The sequence below is a fragment of the Drosophila grimshawi genome, unplaced genomic scaffold (genome assembly GCF_018153295.1).
Source record: "Drosophila grimshawi isolate 15287-2541.00 unplaced genomic scaffold, ASM1815329v1 contig_311, whole genome shotgun sequence".
Lineage (NCBI taxonomy): Eukaryota > Metazoa > Arthropoda > Insecta > Diptera > Drosophilidae > Drosophila > Drosophila grimshawi.
In genome coordinates, this window is record NW_025063098.1 from 28,725,394 (window position 1) to 28,752,930 (window position 27,537).

At 36.0% G+C, this 27,537-nt stretch overlaps 1 long non-coding RNA gene across 2 annotated transcripts; it reads right to left on the minus strand.

Moving 5' to 3' along the window:
* Window positions 1–1,110: 1,110 nt before the first annotated feature.
* LOC116805985 lies at window positions 1,111–26,568 on the minus strand. 2 transcript variants are annotated; one of them, XR_004365482.2, is made up of 3 exons: window positions 25,714–26,471; window positions 17,483–18,117; window positions 1,111–1,595 (listed from the first exon to the last, which is right to left on the minus strand). It is a non-coding gene; the product is annotated as an uncharacterized LOC116805985 (long non-coding RNA). The 2 variants fall into 2 exon arrangements; XR_004365483.1 differs by lacking the exon at window positions 1,111–1,595 and adding an exon at window positions 23,814–24,708 and having other exon boundaries at window positions 16,457–18,117; window positions 25,714–26,568.
* Between the last annotated feature and the right edge of the window lie 969 nt (window positions 26,569–27,537).

Consider the following 27,537-nt stretch of genomic DNA (forward strand, 5'->3'; position numbering starts at 1 on the left):
ACATTAACAAACAATCAACTGGAGATACAAACAAATTTATTGAACACATAATCGAGCCCTAACATAATTTAAACTAGATAAACAAAACACAAAACCAACAAATAAAAACGAAAAAAAAAATCATAAAAGAAAGCAAACAAAAAAAATCAACTTAAAGATATTTAAATGTAAAACTAAAAAAAAAACAAAAATACAAAAAACAAAAAAAAAACAGCAACTGCAACACAACATACATAAGAACAAGAATAACAACAACAACAAAACAAAACAACCATAAGAAACAAATATAATATAAATACAAAACAGATCTTCTCATTTATTTGAAGAACAATGTCAATAATATATAAGAAAAACAAAATCTTTTAACATACGTATAAAACAAAACAAAACGATAACGATAAATAATAGTAATGTTGTGTAATTCAAATAAAAAACAAGAAATATAAAAAAAAATACAAAAAATGTGCGATTTAAAATTATTATTTATATGAAGATGAACTTATATAGAAACATAGCAAGTAAATTTTATTAATTTAAAATTTATATATATAAAAACAACAAAACATAAAAAAAAAAAACAAGAAATGCGAATTTATTTAACTTTTTCCTTTTATTTAGGGGCAATTTTCGATTTTCCACAGCTCTGTTGTAAACACAACAAATCCAATCTTGGGTATAAAATATGAAACTGAAACTGTTTCTATTTTTGGATGTCTACTTTCAAAAATGCTTATTGTCAACTAGATAAGATCATTTTGCCTTGGTACACAAATAGTTTTGATACTTTTCTAGAACTTCACTTCCAAATCGCTTTGCTCAGATTCACTTGCAGTCTTTATTCAAGATTCCAGATTTCTCTATTAAAATCGTTTTGTATTTAGCAACTAATCATTATATATCATTCCTGGATACCTTTTTCAAACTCGCTTTAATCCAGTTCCTGGATACCTTTTCCAAACTCTTTTTTACCCAAGTGAAATTCATTTTACTTGGTATTAAACTTTATTTGTTAAACAATTTTCAGACCTACCATCGATTTTATACATTAATAAAATGCTTAAAACAATATAATAGTTTACAATACTGTATATCAAAATTGATATAGTTATTTTTGTGAATTATTTATATTTATTGGTGTCATAGCTTGTCGCGGCGGCAGTGAAGATAGTGGCTGTGATTTGTCAGTTGGCCACACAACCAGCTAACCACACTGCCAAAGCGCATAGCCAATTCAATGGAATTTGGTTTTTTCTTTTCGTTTTTTTTGTTTTGTTTTGTTTGGGATTATGTAATTAACTAAAACTTTAAATATGAAAAATGGAAATCCCCTTTAAAACGGGCGCCCTCCTGCGGCTGCCTGGGGGCAACAGCAGCAGCGTTGAGCTTTCCCCCACGGCGAAATAACACTTGGCGCCATCTTGCGTCTCTTTGCGCTGCAACGACATCGTTTCACATCCACTTATGCTACGATTTATGCTACGTTGCGTATGGCGGCGCTCTTGCTGTCTGTGTGTGTGTCTCTGCTTGTGCGTGCGTGTGTGTGTGCGTGTTGCTGAGCACATCGAAAGCTTTGCGAGGGGGCTTCAAACGCAGCGCTGTAAAATATGCAATATAATATAATATTTTTGGTTTAAATGTCAGCCTTGGCCAGTGGGCGTGCCAGCGAGGGATAGTTACTGGTGTGGGGCAGCAACCAATAACGGCTGAAGGTCGCCATTTTGGTTATGATTTAAGCGTATTATTATTATATTTATAATTTCGGAACTTATTTAAAGTTATTGACTGAACGTTTTATAATGGTGCGGGAGCGGGGGCGGGGGCGGGGCAAACGAGTTTGTTTGGTGCATTTTCAAGGTCATTGCAAGCGAGTCGAACTCGCAGCTCGCAGCTCGCATTTCGGCCGTTTTTCTTTTTTCACTTGACCCAAATACACACATCGAACAAAACAATTATGCAAACTTAAAAAGTGAAGAGAGCGTTTTAAATCTTAGATTTAAGAACGATTTTCTCTCGCATAAGTTTTGTTATTGTTTTTGTAGATGGCATTCTTGATTTCAGATTGCTGATCTCAGTTGCAGATTTAAATACTTTACTTAGATTAACAATCTGTTTTATAGAATGCCTTTGTTTCCTAGATGTTGAAGTAAAACCACAGATATTAAATATGCTTTTCATAAAATACGTTTTTATTAACATTTCATTTTATTTATTATTTATTTTCCAATAAAATTGCAAACGCTTAAAATTAGTATGTAAATTGTTAAAAATACTCTTTATAAATAATTGAAAATCACACTATTCACACAAAAATTGCATATTTCTTAGATTATTTTTGGTTTTCATTTTTTGTTTGTTTATTCAGCATTTATTTCTTGCATTCGGGAAGATTGTACGTTCTGGAATGTCGTACCAGATAGTGCATTTACAAGCTTTCAGAATGTTTCAGTGCAAATGCACTCCTGACACGCAGCCCAAAACTGTCTCAAAGATGATATGCTAGATTTCGTCTATATGTATATAGATAGCTATATATATACATAAATATACGTATATATATATATGTAATAATATATATTTGTTCAACTGACACACACAACAACAACGAGGAGGCGGCGGCGTCGTGTCAGTGTGGGCGTGGCAGACTCTCAACGGCGCACATCGGGAACCAGTTTTAACTTTTATTCAGTTGGGCCTCGTTACAAAATTCTCGTTATTATTATTTTTTCTCGTTTTTTCGTTTTTAATTGTTATTCATGTCATGTAAAGCCAAAGAGACAAACCAACAAACTAGAAACAATAGCATACAAAAAGAAAAGAAAAATCCAAAACAAAAAAGCTAAACATTTTCACATGCAGCACACACTCAGAGGGGCAGGCGGGCGGGGTGTGGAAGCAACGTTATCTTTAGATTTTCAATTTAACAAATGTGATAAGCAAAGCCACAGAAGGAGTAGGGGAAGGTGGGGGCGGGGGTGATGGTTGTGGTGCCGTATTTGGGTCAATGTGTGCGTGTGTTTATGGGTTCAGAATCGCTTGTAGAAGAGTCATTTGTGTGTCACAACTGTCGCCTAGCAAATACCCTGTGATTATCAATACCTGCAAGCATGCCAATCATCAATCATAACGGCATTAAGCGGAAGACAGGTATAAAGGAATATAAAATACCCTAGCAAAACCAATAATAGATAAAGTCTGTTCTGATTGTAGGCAAACATCAAAGCAAACCTTGGCCTATTATTATTATTATTATTATTATATAAATGATATGATATAGTGCTCCTATCCTATGCTATAAAAATACAAAACTGTATCGAGTTTCATTAAGATTGTGAAAAGGATCTAATAAAAACAATATCTTCTCCCAAAAAGGTGCAGGCGCAAAACGTTAGCCAAAGTCAAAATTCAACAAATTGAATCAAATGGATTAGAAAGCTGAGACGACGCTGGCGGAACCAAACATTGATAAGATAGGAACGTGTGCGCACCAAAATAAAAAAAGAAAAAAAAACCAAAAAAAAAGCATCGAACGATTAGCAATTTGTTAATGCCAAAGTCCAACAAGGCAAAGTGCCATAGAAGAGAGAGAGAGTTCGACTAGCAAATACCCTGAATCAAGTCAAGCTTGATTAAAGCCGTTGAGTTACTTTAAATCATCAACAATTCAAGCTAATTTTAATGTTTCTTTTTTTTTTCAATTGTGCGAAATTCTGTAGTCGAGTGAGCTTGTTTATAAGATACCTAACAGCCAGCTCGTAATTATAATAGGGTATTCAGTATCTAGCAGGGCTGCAAACCCGAAAGCCAATTCCAATTCTTGTCATTTGAAGATTTCAAATAAAAATAGGTTTAAGTTGGTTAGAAGAGAGAGCAAGATCAGTCAGAGCTGATCTTAATTATAATTGAGAATTGAATCCCGCAAATGAAAATCACCAGCTTAAAGCAAATCTATAATCAATAATGGATAAGACCAGATCTTTACGATTATGCCTTTTATTGCAATCGAAAATCGATTTGTATCGTTATCGTTTCATATCTCCAGCTCATCAAATCTCAGAGATGAACACAGCTAGAAAAAACGACTAAGTCCATATAAAATATATATGATTTATGGGATCGAGTCTGATTTCGTTCTGCGCAGCTTCATTCTATTCTATTATTATTATTTTTAACGAATTCGCAGCTGAAAGCGAGTTAAACAAAAAGTTTTGCTTTACAATTTGCTTGTGAATTCGATTTAAACAATTTTTAGTTGTTTACAACAAATGAATTGGTGCGTGGCACAATTTGCAGTTAGTAGAATGTTTTTAAGTTTTGAACATTTGTTGGCATTGTGCAAAACTCAATTGGCCTTCAAATGATGGCTTGCTTCAGTGGCTTTACGCGCTGCGCCTAAGGTGCGGCGGCTAACAACAGAGAGATAAACAAGTAAAATGACAGCAAATTTGAAAAGTTTAAAAAGCGATTAATAAATAAACCTTCAACTCCCTTTTAGTACCGACTGCAAAACTCTGTTAAGCTGTAGAAATAATACAACAATAACTAAAAAAAAAAAGTCACGCAAAGGAGAAGTAATTAATTGCGTATACGCCGCATGCGCCGCACAATTAACAAACAGTTGCTCTACTAATTTTGCAGTGTAACAAAAAAAAAGAAAAACATTTTAATCGCGTGCTCGCTCTAATTTCTAGCAAAAAGAGAAAAACAAAAATAAATTATTATAAATAAATGCAGACTGCGAGAGAGAGAGAGGAGAATTAACAACAGCTCGTACAGTGAAATGAAAAAAAGAATTATAAAAAGAAAAAAACATAAAACGGCGTGGGCAATTAAATAAATTAAGGCTTATTTGTGTCAGTGTATGTGTATATGTGTATGTATGTGCGTGTGTGTGTGCTCGAGCTTAAAAAGCGTAACAAAAAATTATGTTGAAAAAGGGGGGAACAAAAACTAAATAAATTTATGATGTGCGTCAAATGGATTAGACAAAAATTAAAAAAAAAAAAAAACAAACAGTTGTTGCAACCCACTAACTCCCGCCATCCCCCATCCCCCCACTCACACCTAGCGTAGTAAAGAAAAAACCTGCCCCCCATTTTTTTCTCTCATTTTTGAGGCTTTGAAGCACTTAGTAAGTCAGTTATAATTTCATTAGGCAAAAATGCTGAGCGCTTTTCATTAACAGTTCTCCACAATAACCTTGTGTGTGTGCATTGTGTGTATGTGTGTGTGTGTGTGTGTGTGTGTGTGTGTGTGTTGTTGTTGTTGTTGACCAACACGCTTAGTTTTTTATCTGGGTCATAAATGCCGACATACAAAACCTGCCCTGCCAAACTGTCGTAAAACCGCTTAGAGTCGAAGTGTTTCCAGTTTTTTTTTTTGTATTATTATTTCTTGCTGTCGGCGGAAGTTGGCCAAAAGAGTTGCAAGTACTGCTGCGTAAAAAGCTCTGAAGAAGCGAGCTACTTAAATTCATTTACTGTTTCGAATGGGCCAAAAGCAACTTGGTGGCCCAAATGGCAGCCACTTAACACACATCACACAAAATACAGACATGCCCAGTATAGTACAGTAGGCGCTGGCTACAGTGCACAGCTTATATATAGAACAAGATTTGATGCATAAATTCTTGAACCATCATTTAATAGATATGTGGAAATAGCGCTGCTTTTGTAATCTGTTATCGCAGATAGAAGAGTATATTCGTTTTTCTGCATCAGCCAGCTTCGGAAGTATGCAAATTGGAGTCCATTTCGAGCCAATTAAATCGATTACAATCGATAAGTGCAAATCAATAAAAACGTTAAAGTTAGTCACAAAATGTATATGGAAATTGTTTGGTTTTTAAGCGACAAAAGTGATGCACTTGGTTTGGCGGTTAGACAAAGAACAACTTTTATTCAATGTATTTTTATAGTTGGGGTTTTGAAGGCAGTATCGATCCAGTATCCCTGTTATTAACATTAGTAATCGGAATGTTGTATTGATCGTTCACTGAAATGATATCTGTACTCAAACTACTCAGCGTATATCGTCAACATCTTTTAAAACAGATTGCAGGGTATAGCACAGTCGGTTACGCCACACTGCCAACGACTCTCACATGTTGTCTGCTACTTCTTGGCAGGGCAGCAACAGCAACATGGAAATTCTCACGTGTTTGTTAACAAAAACACAAATTCTAATCGGCTTTAACAATTTTATGCCCAGCAGCAGATTATTTAGCTTTGTCTCTCTCTGTTTTTTTTTCTTTGGCTTATTTTATAAAAAAAAAAATCACGCGAAATTTTGTTATTTCTTTCTTTTTTTTTTTAAATAAACTGAGTCAACTGAGTCATGCGTCAAATGCGTGATAGGCTCGAAGAATTGTGCGTGCAACAAGGCGAAAGCAAACCAAAATGTGGAATTTTGCGATATGCGTGAAAAGTATTGCGAAGGGAACACAAAAAGAAAGCAAATTTGAGTTGAAAATGTTGAGAACATATCTCAATTATCATATACAATTTCTGAGCGAATTCATTGAGGGAAATTCATGAGAGATTCTGTGGCAATCTATAGAAAACAAAGCCAAAAAGAAAAAACAGTTTATATTTTATTCATGCTTCTAATGTTTAAAAATAAACAATAGCAATCAAACCAACGAAAAACAACTTTAGTTTAGTTGTTGTGGTTACGAAAAAATCCACAAACTATTTTAAATAAACAGTTCGTAATATTATCAAAAATAACTGTCGATCTTATTTTGAAAACGTTTCACACTTTTTTTGTAGCAGCGACGAATGTTGCAAATGTTGACAGAAGTCTCCGAGAAAATGCAATCAGTCGCCAAAGGTGCAAGAAAATGAAATGAAATAATAAAAACTATTCCATTAGGGAATATAAATTAATATATATGAAGAGTCAGCGAATTATCTATGTTCATTTGAGCGAGTGCCATAACTATTATCATATTATTGTTTAAGGACACACGAGTTGAGTTGAGTGTGGGCTGCGCCAGGCAAGCAAGGACACCCAAACTGAACTGGCTTAGGCAGAAGTAGAACTAGTTTACAGCCTACATCTATATATATCTAGTATATAATTGGCTATAGATACGATTCTTGGCAGGTTGCGAGAAATTGCAGCTGACCCAAATTTGCTGCTGGGCCTCGATTTATAATGTTTGTTGTTTATCGTTGTCGTTGTCGTTGTCGTTGTGTGATGTAATAAGTGAAAAGCGAAATGACACAAAACTCTGCACATTGATTTTGCACGACAGAAGGTGGACTGTGTGTGTGTGTGTATCTGTGTGTGTGTGTGTATCTGTGTGTGTGTAAATTTATGCACATTGCAGTTCTACTCGTGGTGCTCGTTTCTCATTGTCAATTTGCATTTAGCCGTATTTATAGCGAGACGCTTTGAGACTAACATTTTCTTTTTTTTCCGCTTCTTTTCTTTTGATTTTTTGGGCCAACATTTCGCTTTCAAATTGATATATATATATATGCATATATATATATGTATAGGGGTAGGCCCCGCCCTTTTCTTTTGTGTGTGTGTGTGTGTGTTTTATTTGCCAAAGTGTGTGCTGCAGATAGGCATAGGTGGCCCGAGTGCATTTTGGCTGTGAGCCAAAGAGAATTTTTATTTTTGGCTACTTTGGCTAAGCTCACAGCGTGTTCAGCCTTGCGGCAAAACAAAACTGCAGTTGTAGATACAAGATATGCACAACCAGATACAAAGATACATATATATATATATATATATATTGTGTGTGTGTAGATACATGCCAGGCCGTGTTATGTAGGTTGCCTGCTATACTCTATAGATATCGATTGAAGCAAATGAAAACCTTTGCGGCAATTTCGTAATAGTTGCCAAAGTTGCCAAAGTTGGGCGCAGCAGCTGCTGTGTTTTGTTATTTTTGCTTTTTGCTTTTTGTTTTTTGTTTTTTTTTTTTATAGTGTAGGCTGGCTTTGGTCCTAGAGAAACTGGGTCATAACACTGACCCAATTTGCTTTTGGGGCCCCGTTAATAACTGCATTTGGGAGGCTGAGTGCGGAAAGCTGTAGAGCTGCAACTGGGCACCAATTCTGGTGACCTTGCCATCACCGCTGAAGGTCGCCCCACTCAGCAAAGCATGAAATTCTCATCAGGTACATACACATATATATCCATATGCCATATACACATCAACACACATTTATAGTAGGCGACGAGAGCATGTGTTTCGCCTATTTTTTTTTAGTCAAATTTCAAAGCATTTTGTGGGAGCGCTTATCTGGCAAATAGGTGAATCATTTCAGCTGAGCACAAGCAGACTACACTCAGCGAAAAAGAAACACTGTTCCACAATCGAACAAATACTAAATGGCATTCATAATAGAAAGTAAAACATTCCTTGATTTTATTTACTTGAAACATGTGTTCAACTTGAAAGTTGTTTAAAGAAAATATTTGACTTTAGTTAAAACAGATTTGGAATTAAGAACGCAACTGTTTTCAAATAAAAACAATGCAACACGAAACCAATTTCGGATTTTAATTGATTTAGTTTAAGTAAAAGCTCTCAACAGAATTGAGCTGAGAAAAGTACTTGAAGTAAGAACAAAAAATATCTTGACACGAAACAGTTTTCGCTTTAAGAAGCAAAATAAAAACTTGGAAATTGCCATCAATTTTTCGTGGAATTAGTTTATATATTCTATATATATGTATATATTTACTGCTTATCAGTTAATGGCTGTTAAGCAGTATGGAAAGTGGAGTAACTCGAAGTAGTTTTTATCAATTTATCAAGCAATTCTTGAGCAGCTACAGCTGACTAACTAATGAGAAACAGACGCTTGATGATGTCATTGAAGATATTTATATTGGTTTGCCCAGCTACGCAAAGTTGTTCGTAGACTTCAGACACACAGACCGACTGACAGACATAGGTAGACACAGACAGACAGATAAATAGACAGACAGACAGACAGATAGATAGATGATAGCTAGACAAATTTGTCTGTTTAGGTTGTTGACGCGTCTGCTGCTGCTGATATGAGAAAGCAGTTGTTCGTCAGTGCAAATTCCAAAAGCGTATTCGCTGAGCGCAAAAACACGTAATCGAGATACGATCGAAACTCAATAAAGTCTCTAAAATTGTGCAAATGTAGAAAAAGGCATATTCAGCTTGAATTGTCTACAAAATTAGCATAATGCATCTTTTCTTATTTACTTTAATCTGTAATCTTTAGTATAGATTCATTGAAATAACTTTTAAGTCACAATTAAAAATGTAGAAAAATGAATATGCAATTTAAATTCTTGCATTTGTTGAAAAACTCTTTCGAGTTGAGTTGGTTTATTAAAACCTCCGAAATGAATATGCGATATTATTGCATCATTATTTATTTATTTATATTTTATTTAGTGACTATTTTACCGTATAAATTTACATTCAATATTTGCGTGAAATTCCAGCTAAATTGATGATTTATCAATTTGTTAATTTCGTGTTAATCTAATCAGCTTTGCGTCAATCAAAAATATGCGCGAATTAAGCTGAACTTGGAATTCCTATTTGCTACGACGAGTTACGACTTACGAGTTATTTTAGTTTATTTTATTTTATTTCATATTCGTCTTTCAAAGTTCATGATTAATTGCTTAAAGCAATTAAAAAAAAAAAACAGCAAAAAAATACAGACACCAACAAAAAAAACTGTCAAACCGGTTTTCAGAAACAGAGCTTTTGCAACACTGCAAAAATACGCAAAAGTTGGTTTTTGTTGTTGTTGTTGTTGTTGTGCGCTAATTGAGCGAATAATCGGTTTGTCTTACAAATAATATCAGATGTGATATAAGTTGCTGTTTTTTTTTTTTTGTTTCGCTTTAATGTGTGGCGGCCCTCAGAATCAGTTTGTGACTCACGAGGCGATGAGGGAATTTTTCAAGTATTTCAAGCCTTGAGCAGAGCTTTACAATGAAAAAAGGAAAAAACCATTTGAAATTAAAATCTTTCGTTGGAAAGCCCCCCAACCGAAAACAAGCGTTTCAGTTGTTGCTGCCTCATTTTCGTTTCTACTGTTTTCTGTGTCAAATGCATTTTTCAGTCATCTTTTCGCAAACACACGCACACACTCTCACACACACACACACACATGTGCTAAAAAAAAAACACAAAGAGTGCTATACAAAGAAATACAAACAAAATCGACCTCATAACGAGCCTTGCAACGCCCACACACATCCACACCCACACACACACACACACACACACACAGACACGCACACCCAATGTGAGCACCATATGCCGTTTGTTATTTTTACTCACAACAATATTGCAAAATTTGTGAAACATCGGTAAATGTATGTGTGTGTGTGTGTGTGTGTGTGTGTGTGTGCGTGTATGTGTGCTTATAGAAACTATATAAGCCAATAAAAATGGTCACAGTATGTATGTGTGTGTGTGTGTATGTATGTGTGTGTGTAATACAAGCTGCATGTGTGCAAGGTCAAGTGATTACGTTACACAGTGAGTCTCCCTGTGTGTGTGTGTGTGTGTGAGTGAGTGCAGTGTGTACAGTGCTGGCCATATAATTGAGGACAGCTAATGAAAGCGAATAGCTAAGGTTTTTGTGTTTTGTTTGAGTTGTACCCAATTGTTTGGCCAGCACTGTGTTGTTGCTGCTGACAATAATCTGTGAAATTGCGCATACGTCTTGGATTTTAATTGCCAGCGCACGAATTTCGCTTTTAAGTTGGCCGCTTTTTTCTCTTAAATAAAGCAACGCTTTAATTCAGATTTCTCTCAAATGTAATTAAAAAGCAAAGAAATAACAAAAATGAGCTTGGAAAAAAAACAACTGACTGTTATGCATTATATAATGCAGCAGCAGACAACAACAACAATATCAAAAATAGTTGATGAACACTAAAGAAATGAATAAGAAGAAAAAAACAGTGGTTGCAATTACAAAAAAGCAAAAACTGCAAATATTCTAAATTCTAAATTTAAACAGAACGCAAAAGTTTGCCAAATGCACAGCGACATAGAGAGAGAGTGAGAGAGGAGCAGAGAGAAAGAGAAAGAGAGAGAGAGAGAGAGAGAGCGAATGAGTATGGGAATTTGTGTGGGAGCGTGAAATTTGCTGCTGTAGCGGAAGCAGGCGTGGATGGGACGCGACGCGACGAGCCGCGAGCCGCAATTCGTTGATTGTTTTCAACCCACACGCACAACAATCACACACACACACACACACACAGAGACACACACACAGAAAAACGTTGAAATGAAGCTCGACTTTAAATGTGAAGCAAACTGCATTGTTGCAAAAACTGTTCACATGGCATTGTTTCATTTGCATTATTGTTGCATAATATGCAAGTGTGATTAAAAACTTGAAAACTAATTGAAAATGAAAGGGGCTGTGTGTGTGTTGCAGGTTGAAGTGTTGCAGTGGTGCTTGGGTGCTGGTTACGTGTCCACACACACTGTTTATGCAATGATCACACATTTGTGGGCAGTGTAGTTAAAAGTGTACGAAAAAAACACCGCTGATTTGTCTCTAATCCAAATTCCACAAAGTCCAAAAACTGACGACGCCTGCTGAGACTCTGCTGACTGCTGCTGCCGCCTCTCGTGTGTTGTTAACTCGATGTGGAAATTAAAACTGACGACTGACGTTGCCCGTTGGCTGTTGCAGCTGAATGCAGCCCAAGCAGCTAGCGGCAAGCAGCAAGCAGCTAGCAGCAGCAGCAGCTGTCAGCCAACGCAACAGAAACAGCGCTGCCGACGTCAACTGCAGCTGCGACTGCTTGTAGTTCTTGTTGCTACTGCTGCTGCTGCTGTTGTTGCTGCTGTTGTTGTTGTTAAAAGAAAACTGTTACAATTTTAGGCCAATTTCTTTGTGAAGGCGAGGCGACGCGACGCGAACCAACAACGAGTGTTGACGACGACGACGACGACGACAATTTCGATGGCCACGCGGCGTGAATGAAACTTGCAGCTCTGCGCTGCGCTCTGCTGCTGCTTATCCAACTGTAAATGTATGTGTGTGTGTGTGTGCCCATGTGTGTGTGCGTTGTGCTATGTGCTGGTGGCCCAAAGACGCTCAAGGTGAATATACTAAGCAGCAGCGCTGGGCTGCATGCATTTTTTGTGGCATTTTTATTTTTGTACGGTCTGCAACATTGCTGCAAGTTGCCAAAACAACAACAAACAAACACGCACGCACGCACACACACACACACACACACATACACACTGGGCGAACGACGTGAAGAAACCCGTGAAACTTTTGATTTCGTTTCGGCGCAAAAAGTCAACTGCAAACTACGCTGCTCTAATGCTGAAGCGCAACTGTCAGCTGCTCAGCTCGTTCAAAAAAGCTAACATAATCATCCACACACACAGAGAGAGACAGAGAGAGAGCGCGAAAGAGAGCAAAAAGAGCTTTTTGGAAACTTGTACGAACATGAAGAAGAAAGAAAGAAAAAAAAAACAGTAGGAAGCAGCGCACAGCTGAAGCTTTAGTTGTCGCTGCAGTTGACCCTGTTGTTGTTGCTTTAACTATTATTTTTATTTTGTAGTTTCGCATGACGCAAATGTAGTAAAACGGGGGCCACACACACACACGCACACACACAAGCTAGCATACAATGTATAACAAGCTGTCTCTCACGTTTGAGTTGAGCTAAGGCTCGCCCTCAACTAAAGCATGCTATCTCACTCGCACAACAAAATTTCTCATGTCAATTGCATTTTGCATTGGGGCGTTAATGTTCAAGGTGAGTTACCTCTGTGTATGAGTGCGTTTGTGTGTCTATGTGTGAGAAGGCGGCTTGCCATGTGTCACACTTTTTGAACGATTCTCCCGCTCTTTAAATGTGTGTGTGTTTTGTGTGTGCGCAATTATGCGAAATTATCGATCAAATTTTTGTGTTCTAAGGTCAACTTAAATTGAAAATTAAGTTTTATATGTGAGGCTAGCCAGGCACAGCCAGCTGGTAATCGTTAGTTCATCTCGTTGTGCATGACTAAATCCACTTTGTGTCATTATCATCAGTGGAGTTGACAATATACGATATATATATATATACATATATACATTATACATTTATATAAAGCTCAATTCTCATATGAGAAAGCTATAAATGTAAACCTTAAATCTTTATCAAATCCTATTCGACTTTTAATCTTTTCGATTGGTTCTGGCACTCATATTGTACAAGTATTATCAATATTTGAAGTATTTTAACAATTTAAATAAATAAAACAGCCACATATTTCTATTAGCAATTTATTGATTTCATATGCTACTCGTATTATTCATATATTGACTAATTTCAAGTGCAACGTTTGCGGAAGTGCACAGCGAAGCAGAATCAAAAATGCGAAAGCTTTTTTTTAGCGACTGCTGTTGTATCACGTGCTTTATGTATATGAAATTAACAGTTACGAGATCAAAGCTTCCGCAATTCGCACAAAATGTTATCGTTGATGGAAACTCGCTGTGTATATTGGAGCCCATTTAATTATCGGCTGATTTATTGCATGCAATTTCGCAACAAAATGGCGTCAATCAGTTGCACTGTTTCCCTACTTGCACTATTCACAACCCATGAAATATATATAGCAATATGTATATTATTTCAAATTGGGAACACAAGTTTTCATTTCGATACAAATCGATAACAATTAAGTCTACAAATTTCACGACATGTCTTTCTTATCTATACTGTATATACCCTAGAATAAAATTGATCATCTGTTAAGATCTCATCAATAGAGCTTGAGCAACACACGGTTTGCAAACAGTTAAATACTTCTTGGGTTGAGGGTATTTCCCAGCGAGCTCTCTCGTCTCGAAAATTCTTTCTTTTTTTATTGCTTTGGTTTTATTATCTTTTCACTGTGAAATCTGCAAGTCAAAGCTTGATTTCATCACAAAAACCTGATATGAGGTCATCTGCTGCGATTAAACTTTGACAAACTGGCAGTAGACAAAAATTGTATTTGCTAATAACTATATATATATATATATATATATATCTATGTATATATATATATATTACGTAGGTAATGGAATAATAAAAGTGTTTCAACAAAAGAAAATCATGTGATGTGTAATACAACTGATTACATAAGCGTCAGACTACAGATATATAAATATTTATATAGATATATATAGTGTGTGTACAAGAAATAAGCAAGAGTAGAGAAAATCAATTTCGCTTTCCTTGACCTCAACAAGGGGCTCTCTGCACACACCAATACGAACCAGCACACACACACACACACACACACACAGCCACAGACAGTGGGGAAAAGTCAGTCAACAAAGGATAATTGAGGGTCATTTGAAATGCAAAAGTGACAAAAACTGCAAAGCAGACGCTGCAGCTAAATGCAAATAAATGTCGAAATAATGTCAACTTGCCTTTCTCGAATCAGATACAAATTAGAAATGGCTTTGCCCCCTTCCCCTAGCCCGCTCCGTGCATCTCTGCCACACAAGCTGTCAATGAGCCAAAAAGCCGAAAAAGCGAAACGAAAATAGAAAATGTGCAAACTGCACGCGATTTTCTTTTAAGCCAATTCGAATTGGCAGCCGCATGAAAATCGCTGCTTTAATTGTTTTGGCCAAATGCGTTCAACTTCAAATTACAAAAAAAAAAAAAAAATACATCAAAATAGAAAAAAATTTCACTCACATTATTAATACGGACTGTTGACTGCTGCATTAAATTTTCATGAAAACTTTTCAGAGCGTTGCTTTTCGTTCATTCGTTGTGGGCGCATTCAAGCGCATTTTCATCATTTCCCAACCACAATACCCCTCCTCCCCCTCCCCCTCCCATCCCATCCTGCAACACTTTATCAACCCTCGTTTAAAAAGTGCGTAATGATTTTGTTTGCATAGGGCAATAATTATTGGGTAATTAAATTCAAATTAAAATTGTTAAATTATTATAATATAATAGAAATGTGTAATAACAAGTAAATGCTGAATATATAATTTATATATGCAATTTTTGTACTTCTTCGATTTCGATTTCGATTATTTTTTTTTTTTTTTAATATTTTTTGTGTCGCGCTTTTTGCTTACTTAAAATTATTTTTGATCGAATTTTCTTAATGATTGAATTTTCATTTGTAGCAAAAACGTTTGACTACAATTTCATTTGTTTCTTTTTATTGGGTAGATAAATGAAAATTCATTGAAAAAAAAGCTTATGACTAAGAAACATTTAGTATGGTCAAATGAAATACAATCAATCAAAGTTAAAGCAAAAACTTTAAGTTAATGGAAAACACCGGAAAAACAAAAAAAAAAAAAACATTTGGACTTGCAAAGAAAATGTAAAACTTAATTGTCAAATTTGCAAACTTGACTCACCCTGTGCTGGCACTTGCAATCGCCCTGGTTGTTGTTGCAGCTGCTGTTGTTGTAGTTGTTGCTGTAGTTGTTGCTCTTGTTGTTGTTGTTGCATGTGCGCCAAACGGCCACTGGATACCACCAGCTGTGTTCACTTGCTTACACAATATTCAAAGCGAGCACAGGGCAATATCCCAGTGGCAATTGCACAGCGAAAAGCTTTTTTTCAACGAAAGCTTAGTGGGGACACAAACCATATCTGCTGCTGCATGTTTCTTATTGCACTTTTCACTTGGCTAATTTTCGTCTCTTTTTATATTTCACAATTGTAAACATTAAAAAACATTTTCACTCAAGTTGATTCAAAGATTTTAAATAATAATAAAATATGTTTCGTACAAACTTGAATTTAATAAAATACAGCAATATTTGTATTGGAGATAAAAGGTTTATTATAATTTAAATCAAGATTTTTCTTTTAATTTACAAAATTCAATGTTCAATTTTGAAAAAAAAATTACTTTTATAATTTTAATGTTTTTGTTTTACTTATTTTCAATACATTTTATTGCCAATTCTTATGATTTTAAGATTTAAAGTAAAACAAGGAACAATTCTCTAGTCGAGAGAGCTCTATTAGTATATACCCAACACTCAGCTGTTAATTATAATAGGGTATTGAGTATCTAACTAGTCCTGCAACTCCGAGACAATAAAATCATCTGTTTGTCGCACGCTTTGGTTAACCAAATCTGTATTTCATAACCGATCATATTTTTTCCAATCGATTGAAAATCAGTTATTAGAAAGGCTCCAAATTTACGACTAGTCTTTTATTGCTATCGGAAATAGATTAATATCGATAATCGCGAAACTGGGACATTTATCTATAAAATTATATAAACGGCCGTTCATATGGACAGACATATGGCTGTATCTACTCGGCTTTTGATGCTGATCAAGAATATATATATATATATATCCGAGCTGCTTCCTTCCGCCTGCTACACACTGTTGCACAACTACATTAAATATGCAATATTGATTATTATAATATTTTTTTTCAATATGATTTGAATTTATTGATTGATTAAATTCAAAATATTGCCATATTTTATAAAATGAATAAACCTTTGTTTGAATTTTAAAAAATGCACACTACTCCACCGTAATTTGCCAGCTGTCCCTCAACTAAAAATATATATATAAATATACCAATGGCACACACATACAAATGTTTAGCTGTATATATATATATGAACATAACTCAACTGCTGCTTACGCATCGCATCTTGTTAAATGGGCTTGTTTTGTTGTGCGTAAGTGTGCGTGTGTATGTCTCTGTGTTTATTTGTGTGAAAAGGTCAAAAGCTTAAATAAAAACAAGCCAAAAAATGTGTTGCATATGCCAAGGCGCAATTGTGTATCTTGTGTCTGTCCGTGTGTGTGTGTGTGAGCACAACATTAATTATCAAAAGTTTCGATTTCCCATATGTTATACAAGTTTACACACAAACACACACACATACACAGTGAGAATCCCACTCTCGTTTGGACACAGCTTATTTTAAGCTATTAATCAATTTTCACCAGATTATGTTATTTTTGCCACATTTTCGGCACACAATTAACGCACTCATATGGCAACTTTACCAACACACACACACACGCGAACACACACGTATAGAGACAGAGACAGAAGGAGAGTGAGAGTGAGGCCTGACCTCGCCTGGAGAGCGCTCAACACTGAATAAGTTTGCGCCAGGCTGGCAGCAAGCAAGCAGCAGCAGCATCCTATCGACGCTGCAGCTGTGGTTCGCACAGGTGCGCGTCATCGTTTCCCAGTAAATATGCAACAGCATTATTTACACACACACACACACACGCACGCATACATGAAAGAGAAAGTTTCGGGGCAGCTGGCAGCATTAAAAAGCACTCCTTGAGAGTACAACAAAAGCAAACAGTTGGCGGACGTCGGCAGCGCTGCCTGGCCTTAAGTCGCCCACGCAAAAGCTATTGCAAAAAGCTTTCGCCTCACATTCTCCCACATACCATGCCCGTTTGTTTTTGTTTTTGTTTTTCTTTTGTCCACATATTCACTTATTTACTTCTCACACTCATACACATATACGTACCTGCGCTGCCAGCAGCAGCAAGCAAAGCTTAGCCTATCGGCGCTCTCTCTCACTCTCTCGTTTCTCTTTGCTCTCTGCGCTCAGCACTTTGGCTTCGCCGGCTTTTTATGGTGCTCTGGTGCCGCCTTCGTTGACTTCGCTGCCGCGTCAAGTTATATGGAACATATACGTCTGATGAGCAGAGCAAGCAGTAGCAGCAGCAGCAGCAGCAACAATAAAAGCAATTTTCAAGTTCAAGTTCTGCTGCTCAGTGCGCATGCCATGCGCCATTTTTGTTTGCCCGCTCGCTCTCTCGCTCGCACACGCGATGCAGCAGCAGCACTGCACTTTAATTGTCGTTGTTGTTGTTGTACTGCCTGCTGTTGCTGCTTTTTGCTGTCGTCATGCGAAAATTGTGGACACATTTTTTTTCAACTCTTCCTCTTATCGTAATCGCTCGCATGATTTATTTATTTTTTCTTTTCGTTCTTTGTGTTTACTTTCATTTCGCAGGCCTTTCTGTTCGTGTGTAGGGGCGAGTGTGTATGTGCGTATGTGTGTGTGTGATTGCTGTTGCTGTAACTGGATTCAGTTCACTCGACTGTCGCTGATTACACTTCCATGCTGACGCTGCTGATGCTGCGCTGTCCGCCACACTAAAAATAAATATACAAAGACATTTTTTTTGTTTTGAGATTCATTCATAGGTAAATATTATCTGAACGAAAAATGCATGAAGAATCTACAAAGAAAACAAAATTAATATCATGTGTGTGTGAGTGTGTGTGAGCGAGATGGGTAGCTGCAAGTAATTTTTGAATTTAATATTTTCTTTTGCATTTTTCTAGTCAGGTGAGTGTTTTAAACACAGACATCTATTTCAAATACATTTGAACAATCTGATGGTTGTTTATTATTTGTTAATGGATTCAATAGATAATTAGGTATTTTGCCTAAAATTACTCCAATATGGCTACAGACGTATACGAAATTCGACATTTAATGCTTGTTTTTTGTTTTTGTGTCGAGACACACGTGCGATTTACTCACTTGGCAACCCTATTGTTAATATTGGAACGTGGTTGTTCACACACACATATATATATATATATATACATATATATTAGTCAAATATGCATGTATCTGCGCATATAAATAAAGTACTCAAAAAATGGAAATGACTCAGTGAGGAATTTTCTTTTTGAAATGCAAACAAAAGTTCAAAATATATGCATATACATGCATATATATATTTATATGTTAATAAATATATAATACATATAATCCTACGGCTCCATCAATCTTGGCTAGTTAATATATGAGGTGATTATAAGATCATTTAAATCTTTGCCTGTGCTTCCACATTATTTATATTTTGTGAATAATTTATGTCTGAAAAACAGTATCAACAAAAATTGTATCATATATTGCATGTGATTAAATCTGTGTTAATTATGCATTTATCTTTTCTCATTTTAACTTTGATTTTCTTTCTTAAATTAATCACCTTGAACTACTTACTCTTAATAATTTAATAATTTTCGATTAATACACTAATTTGTTTAGCAAACATTTTTCAAAAGATTTCGAAATTCCAGTAAATACATACATAAATATTGATGCATTTTTTATAGCTTTTTGTAACACATTAAAATTATGCACACATGTTTTTTCAGGGTATTTTACGGTTGCTTAAAGTTCGCACAGTGCAACGAACTCGGAAACTAATTAACAGCAAATTCATGTAAAGATATGTGTGGAATTCATTTTGGCATAAAACAACACACACAAAAATACAAAAACACATAAATTATATGCATACAACATTCGGTGGGTTGCATGGTTAATGGCGCATTTCGCGACCTTGAACATTTTTGAGCAGTGCATTTTTATTAAAAGCACCAATCGATTTCTGTTTCCCAATGTTCTTGTTGTAAGCTAAAAATCCATTAAGCCAACGTTGTTGGCGCGTTGGCATTTAATTAAATGAAGAGCCAACAGTTCATGTTTGGAAGGGAAATGGCAAGGGGAAGGGAAAGTGGACGAGGCGATTACGATTGCATGCGTGCAAAAAAGTAACCGTCAACATCAATTCAATTAAAGCAACGTCCAAGCAAGACCGGAATGCAAAGCTCACAGATAATAGAAATGTACAAAAAAAAAGAGAAAAGACGAAAAAAAAACAGCGCAAAAATTACCGCGAATAAGCATTTTAAAAAAAGTCAACGCCGTCGGTTATTTTAAAGCTGTTATTGTTTTGTGTTTTTTTTTTGCACAACAGAGAGAGACAAAAGGAGAGAGCGGTAGTTCGATATGATAGAGAGCAGCGCAACTGTAGTAGTTATTCAAGCGTGCGTATCGTTTTTGATGTACTTGTTTTTTTTTGTTGTATCTTTTGCATTTTTTTTTTATAAAGTTTCGTTAAATTTGTGTGTGTTTGACGCGCATTGCTTTTCGGTTGTGCTTTTCGTTGGCTTCCTCTTCCTCTTTGTTTGACGCCATTCTCGCTGTCTCTGTATCTTGCGCTCTCGCTTTGACCTGCTGTCTCGTTTCTCGCTTGCGCAGCGAAACGTGCCAAACGGGTTTATCACACATTTCCACACACACACAACACAGAAATATGTACATGTATACACTTATATACAGACACTTATACTATAGAGAGTTAAAAGGGAAGCACTGTGTATGTGTGTGTGTGTGTATGGCAAACTGTTGCCTATTCGCTTACACTCGCGCTGCTGTATGTACAACTAGTATCTTAACCTTGAACTTGAAACACATACAAAACAACCCGCCGCCGCCACCTCGACACACTGAATGACAACAACAACAACAACAACAACAGCAACAGCAGAGGAACGAAACGAGAAATGGAAGGCAAACGAAACTGACGCCAGCTCGTTTTCGGCGTTTTTATTTTTGCTGCGTTCTTCTTTTCACTCGTGTGCCATGTGTTATGTGTTTGCGCTTACGTATTATGTCTGTGTGTGTGCGTGTGTATGTCTGTACGTTAACATTATTTTTTATTTTTTTCTATTTTTTTTATGTTTTGAGCTTTCTACACATATTTCTACTCAACTTTTGCACCTTTAACTTGTTAACTGCGCTATCGATTCGCTGGGAATAAACCGACCCGCTGTTGAAATTGGGATGCTTTTCTTGCTGTTCAATTTATAAATAAATATATATTTATATTTGAGCAATATAATCAATAGCTTCGCGATAATCGATGGGATTTACCGGTTTTATTTTGTTGAATGTTTGCTAACTGCACCTCTTTTTACAAACAGAGAGAGAGAGAGAGTGATAATCTTTTATAGAGGGGATTTAATGCGTTGGAAATATTATTAAATTCTGCTGCAAGTTACATTTTTTTCAACAATTTATAAAGTTGTTTTTTTTTTTTTAGGATGGTTGACGTATTTGAAAACAAAAGATAAATAAAAACAGAAATTAAATTTAGTCTCAATAAAGATTTTAATTGACATTATTAGTTTATTGATTTCTATATATATTCATAGGTCTATAATTGCAGTTAATTTGTATATTTCAGCAACCACTGTACTTATTGTACTTATTATTTGTATATCTTGTTAAGTAAACAGGCCAATAGATGACGCCACTTTTGCAATTATCGCAAAAGCGTAAAGATGACTGCCCCATTGCACACCTCTCTCTCTCTCTCTTTCTCTCACACACCCACAACCCACACTCTCCACGCCTATCCAATCCACTCCCACCTCCTCATTCTCCTGTTGATCTTAATTCGCATGCCGACGACTCTGTTACGTAAACGTTTTCCAAATCTCACATTGTGCGCGCAAACAAAAACAACACGCAAGCAAACTTGACTCAAAGCCTTAGATATAAAACACATATATACAAATGCACATACATATACATACATTCACACATACATACACACATACATATATGTACAAAGCGAACGCGGCACATGTTGTTTTGCGGACCGTCAGCAGGTAAGTTAACTAAAAGAGACATGGGAGAGAGAGGGGGGCTCGGCTCAGATCTTGATTGTGAGAGCCTACATACACACATACACACACACACACACATTTATATATATATATTCACATATACCTTCAACTGTATTTGTAGATGAGTGGGCAGCAGTAAGCAGTCAACGAGTGCATCAGAATATTACATAGCATTGTATTGCAAGTACATACATATATACATTCATACATACATATATTCATACATACATACATCAGTACATATATGTATACATTTTATACGTACATGGATATTATTATTATTGCGGTTTACAATTTCACAGAATTGTTTTGCAATAGCTGTCGATGTCATATTTATATAACAGTTGAGAACAAGTAAGGAAGCTTTGGGAGTGAGCAGAGAGATCGACTAATACATACCCTGCCCGCCGCTTACTATGTACATACTCACATACATATTTATATATATATATGATGTAGACATTTTAATTCGCGTTTCTCCACCGATCTTGCATTACATTTACAGATGATCATTCTCCATTTGAAAGATATAGACTCATGGTTTGAAATCGATTTATATCGATATCAGCGAAACGGGAACAGCAGTTAGCGATCGATAATTTATTATCCAGATTCGACATCTTTTATAGTCTGATATTTTCTAAGATCGATTATTTTTATTGATTCTGATCAACAATATATGTAATATCTTATGAGTTCAACGATGTTCCCTTTTCTGCCTGGTACAGGCTTTTACACATCATCATTATATCCCCTTACCCCTTATTAATGGTTATAAAACATATAAAAACGGTTGCAACCATTTTAGAAACGATTTCATTTTGTCGGCTAAGTCGCGTGATCAAAACAAAGCAGCTAGCACAATTTGAAAATATTTAATATATATGTATAAAGATAGGTTTTTTTATAGAGAAATGAGAATTAAGTAACAAATTCTTTTCAGCTTTGAAAACCTTTCGTGAAAGGTAAATTACATGCATTATACGTAAATTTTGAAAAGACTTATTCCATATTTACTTACAACAATGACTTTAAGATTGGGTTGTTAGCTTAACAAATCTGAATTTTCTACAAAATAAAATCACATTTAAAAGCAAGCATTTTAAACTTCTGTTTAGTTTATATATTTGAAGAAGTATTTACAATTTGTTTTGAAATGTTTTATGATTAAGTAGATATATTCTTGATCAGCATCGGTAACCAAGTCGATGTAGACACAGATTCTATGTTTACTTGCTTAGTTTTAGAGCTATTTCTTCAAGCAATTTATCGAAACTATTGCGGACATTGGAAAAATCAGTAATAAATTTAGAGCGTGAAATTTTGATGCAGGCGTTTTGACTCCAGTCAGCAAGAACTTTTAATCTTCAACTTCTGCTTGAAATAGCTGAAGTTTATAAGCCAATCCTAAATAATTAGTTAAATTTTAATAAGTAAATGTTATTGTAATTCAAACACACTCTTGCCTAAAATCTATTTGAAAATCATGTACATTTATTTTTTTTACTGCTTGATTGCTCAAAGACACAACACAATTTGTTTTTATTATCAGTAAATTAGGTATAGTAAATAATAAATAAAATGAATATGTAAAAATATAATAATAAATATTTATGTCATCGAATTTATATGCTATGCAAATATTGAGAACTTAAATTGCCTTTTCTTTGTAAGCGCTTTTAAAAACGCGCAAATTTAAAAGTGTTTATACTTAATGCTAAAAGTTGTTGGCCAATTAAATGGGAAATTATATTAAGTAACTGCAAGTGAAACGGAAACAGAAGCACACACACCTGCACACAAACACACACATACACACACACCATAGACACATACACACACACCATAGACACATAAACACCTTTAGATACTCGTAACTTTCCAAGAAATTTATTTCATTTTTCTCTCTTCTTGTTGCTTTATTGCTTCTTTGCTTTATTGTACTGTACAGCACACACACACACATACCTGCACATATACACATACATGCTTTCAACTTTTTGCGAACTTTGTTTTCAATTTGTGATTTTTACATTTTTTTTGTCTTAGCTTTTACGTTCTGCATATCTTGTTTATGTTATAAATAAATTTATATTTTTTCAGCAAATGCCACGGAAAACAAATTTTTCTTATTGGAAAATCACAAATGCATATATATATATATATATATAAATACGTGTGTGTGTGTTGTGTTCTGTGTGTGTGGCGTTACATGAAATGTTTGCAAACTTTTCTTTAAACAATTGCTGTCTCGCTCTCACAACAATAACAGTTATCACCAGCGAAATGGAAAAATAAAAAACAAAAACAATGAACACAAAAATCGTAACTACGACGCAATTTGATTTACTCACACTCTTTAGCCACACATTCTACATCTCTCCTCTCCTCACCGCTCCGCTCCGCTCCACTCCACTCTCCATTGGCAGATTTGCGTTATTTTCATTGTGCTTGCGGCTTGGCTTAAACGGGGGTTGCTTTCGACGACGAAAGGACGAAATAACAACAACGCAATATGCATATGTATTATGCATGTATTTACACACATACATACATATATATGTACATATATCCCGAATTTAATATGCGTTTTGTTTCCGCATTCCACGTACTGCGAATTTTGACAAACGCGGACACGAACTGGAGGACTGTGCTGCGCTGCGATCGGTTGAAGGTGCCGTTGCTCAATGTCGTCGTCGACGACTGGCCACAAGGAAAGTTTGTCGTCGTCGTCGCCGTCGACGTCTACATCGGCGTCGACTGAGCAAGAGCAGAGCTTCTATCTTCTAGTATTCGCTCTCGTTGGCGCGCTCACGCTGCTCACACACTCTCAGTGTTTAAGTTTCGTCAAGTTTTATTTTTTTTTGTTTTTTTGGTTTCTTCCTGTTCCTGTTGTTCTTCTTCGACACCACCGAGTGCTGTGCCCTACTGCCCCACACACCGATGTTGCCATCACACATAAAACACTGCTGCTGCTGCTATTGACGACGACGCTTCGTGGCCTTCAGCCGTAATTCCGCTCTGTTTTCTCTCGCTCGTTCGTCTCTGCTCTGTTCTCTCTCCCTTTCGCTCTCTGTCTGCCGTTGTCATTCTTTCATTCATACATTCTACTTGTCCCTTACCCGTTCGCTGGCAGTTCTATGACGTTCTTTGCTCATTTTGCCACAGTGCGAGTGCTTTTTTTTATCCGTGTGCGTGTGCGCTTTGCCTGTGTGTTTGTGTTCTGGCTGTGCTTTTTGCCCCTCGTTGCTAGAAAATACAATTTTTTTTTTTTTAGTTTTGGCTTTCCCATGCTGCGCAAATTTTATCTACGCCTGTTTGTCAGCGTTAGTTCTGTGTGAGCTTTACTTTTGCTTTTTTTTGGTGACCGCCAGCCTCATTTTTGTTATTTCTCTTTCTGTTTCTGTTGCGTTGCCCTTTCTGCATTGCATTGTGAAGTGAAAGCTTTTCCGATGACGGCAGCTTCTCGGAAATGTTGTTGCTTAAATTCTTGTGCTGCCTTTTAATCCGAACATGTATCCAAACATGAATGTTTGCAACAGTTGTATTTCCGAATTCAATTAACTGAACATAAATAAAATTCGCTCCACAATTTCCATTCAATACGCATTTAAGCTTTGCAATAACTATCAGGTTTCTCTTCTTCTATGTTATGCTCCTTCTAAGACAGCTAAAGCACTGACCAACACTGAGAGCTTAAGCAAACACACACACATACAAACATGCACACACACACACACGCATACATGCATGAGTGCAAGGAATACTGAGACCTACATGCAGCCCAGTGATGTGCTCGTGCTGTGCTTTCGCTGTAGAAGCGAAAAAAGCACGATAAATGCAAATTAGATGTCGTGATGAAATTATTATTCCAACTTGCAAAAGATTGATTAGCTGAGTTTGGTTTGTAGAACAAGAGGTAAATAAAATAATTATACTCCTCAGCTTCTTAGGATTTGGTAAATAAAATGAACAATCCATAAAATTAAATCGCGTAGCAAATCGATTTCAAATTGTATACATTGCAAGTTGCCACAAATATACAAGACTTAAGCTTACTTTTTGTCCAAGTTTTATTATTTTGTTAGAGATTAAATTTAGCTTAATAAGTCTTGGGATAATCTTATGGTCGCTTGTTGCACTCACAAAAACCACAACAGCCAAGGAAACCACATAAAAAAAATATATATATCATTTTATATACCATATATAAGTTTATTTTATTTATTTATATTATTTTTTTGTATCACATACCTAGTACATAATAACATCATCCATATGGCGTCAAGCGTTTCCTTTTCCAAGTTTTCCCCTGGGTTTTTCTTCCGTTTCTGGTGATGCAATGTTTTTCAATAATTCGATTTGATTTCATTTCATTTGCACAGAGAAATTTCTTTCTTCGCATGCATAATTACAATTTGGCATTTAGAAAAAGCCAAATTTTGACACGCAATTTTCCAAAGGTGCATACGAATTTACTTTATTTAACACATTAATTAATTTAGAATTTTTTTTAAAGAATTTCACAATTTTAGCTCACAGAATTGCACTTACTTAACACATATACATGTATATATATATTCATATACATGTATAGGTGAAGTACAATTGGAATACATTATTGTTGTTGTTGTTTGTTTTTGCGTATTTGTGGAGCACTACTCAAATGATTTTTTTTGTGTTACGTTTATTTTTGTTGTTGCACAATTAATTTGTATTTTTTTTTGTGTTATTATTGTTATTGGGACTCGATGGTGTCATTGTTGTCATTTGCGTGTTTAAATTTAATTACCATCGTATAAAAAATGCAATTAAGCTATTGTACTTTTAAGTTTTATTTGTTTTTATATTTATTTTTTGCTTTTTTTTAGTCCTAGTGAACACTGCTATTGGTGTTGAACTGTTTAGTGCTGTCTTTTTGCTTGGGAATGGAACGTTGTTAGCTGCTTGCCTGTCGCGCTTTCAATGCCAAGCACAGCGGAAAATGTCAGAGACACAGGCCATCGTCGTCGCCGTCGCCATCGTTATCGTCATCGTTGAATTCGTCGTCGTCATTTTCGTCGCTGCTGAGCCGAACGGCGATGAGGCGAATTTAGAGTGCAACTGTGGGGGAGCAAAGTAGCATGCATGTATGCATGTATGCGTCTGAGTGTGTGCATGTGTGTGTGTGTGTGTCGCTGAGTCAGTGCCAAATGGAAACCAGGCAAGCAGCGAAGCGACCCAAAGCTCAGCTCGGCACATTTCGGTTCAAGTTCAAGGATGTTATGCAATAAAGCGCATGCATGCAAGAGCGAAACAAGCTACAGAGTGGGACAGACAGACAGGCACAAACAGAGCGAGAGAGAGAGAGAGAGAGAGAGAGAGAGAGAGACAGTGCACACTTGCACGTATAATCGAAGTGCATGTGTGCATATATATAAAATGAAGCTGCTCCTCACACCAATGCCCAAGGGCGTCCCTGATCTCGCGCCCACTGCTCTCCCTCTCTCTCTCTCTCTCACTCTCGCTGACTGTCCCTCTCTCATGCGTTTAGCTTGTGCAGTCTACCCTGACCGCGCCTTAGTTACTGCCACTACACATACATATACACACATATGTACAGTCTATTTACTAAGTATATGTATCTTTACCTACAATATACTTGTCTGTGGATTTATGTTTTGTGCTCTGTGTTCCCTGTGCCTGGGCCTGTTCCTCCGATCTGGGCCTGGGCCTGAACCTGGGCTTACCGTGTTGCTGGGTTGCAAATTGTATATAATTAGCGTACTTACAGCGCTAACTGCAGCCGCAACAGAATGAGAAACATTTTATTACAAATGTTTTTTTTTTTATCAATACAGTGCTCGCTAGCAAACTGAACTTCTCCTTCTACTGGAATTACATTTTGTTAAATATCCATATTTATTGTTTAAATAATAAATTTAAATACTTAAAGTTTGTTTAACTGTTTCCAAAATTTTCTTCCACATTTTTTATTTTATTTTAATTTGTACTTTAAGTTAAGGTTTTTTAAACTTGAAATCCGAATCCCTTGTATTAATAAAATAAATAAAACCAAAGCGTTTCATAAGGCGAGCT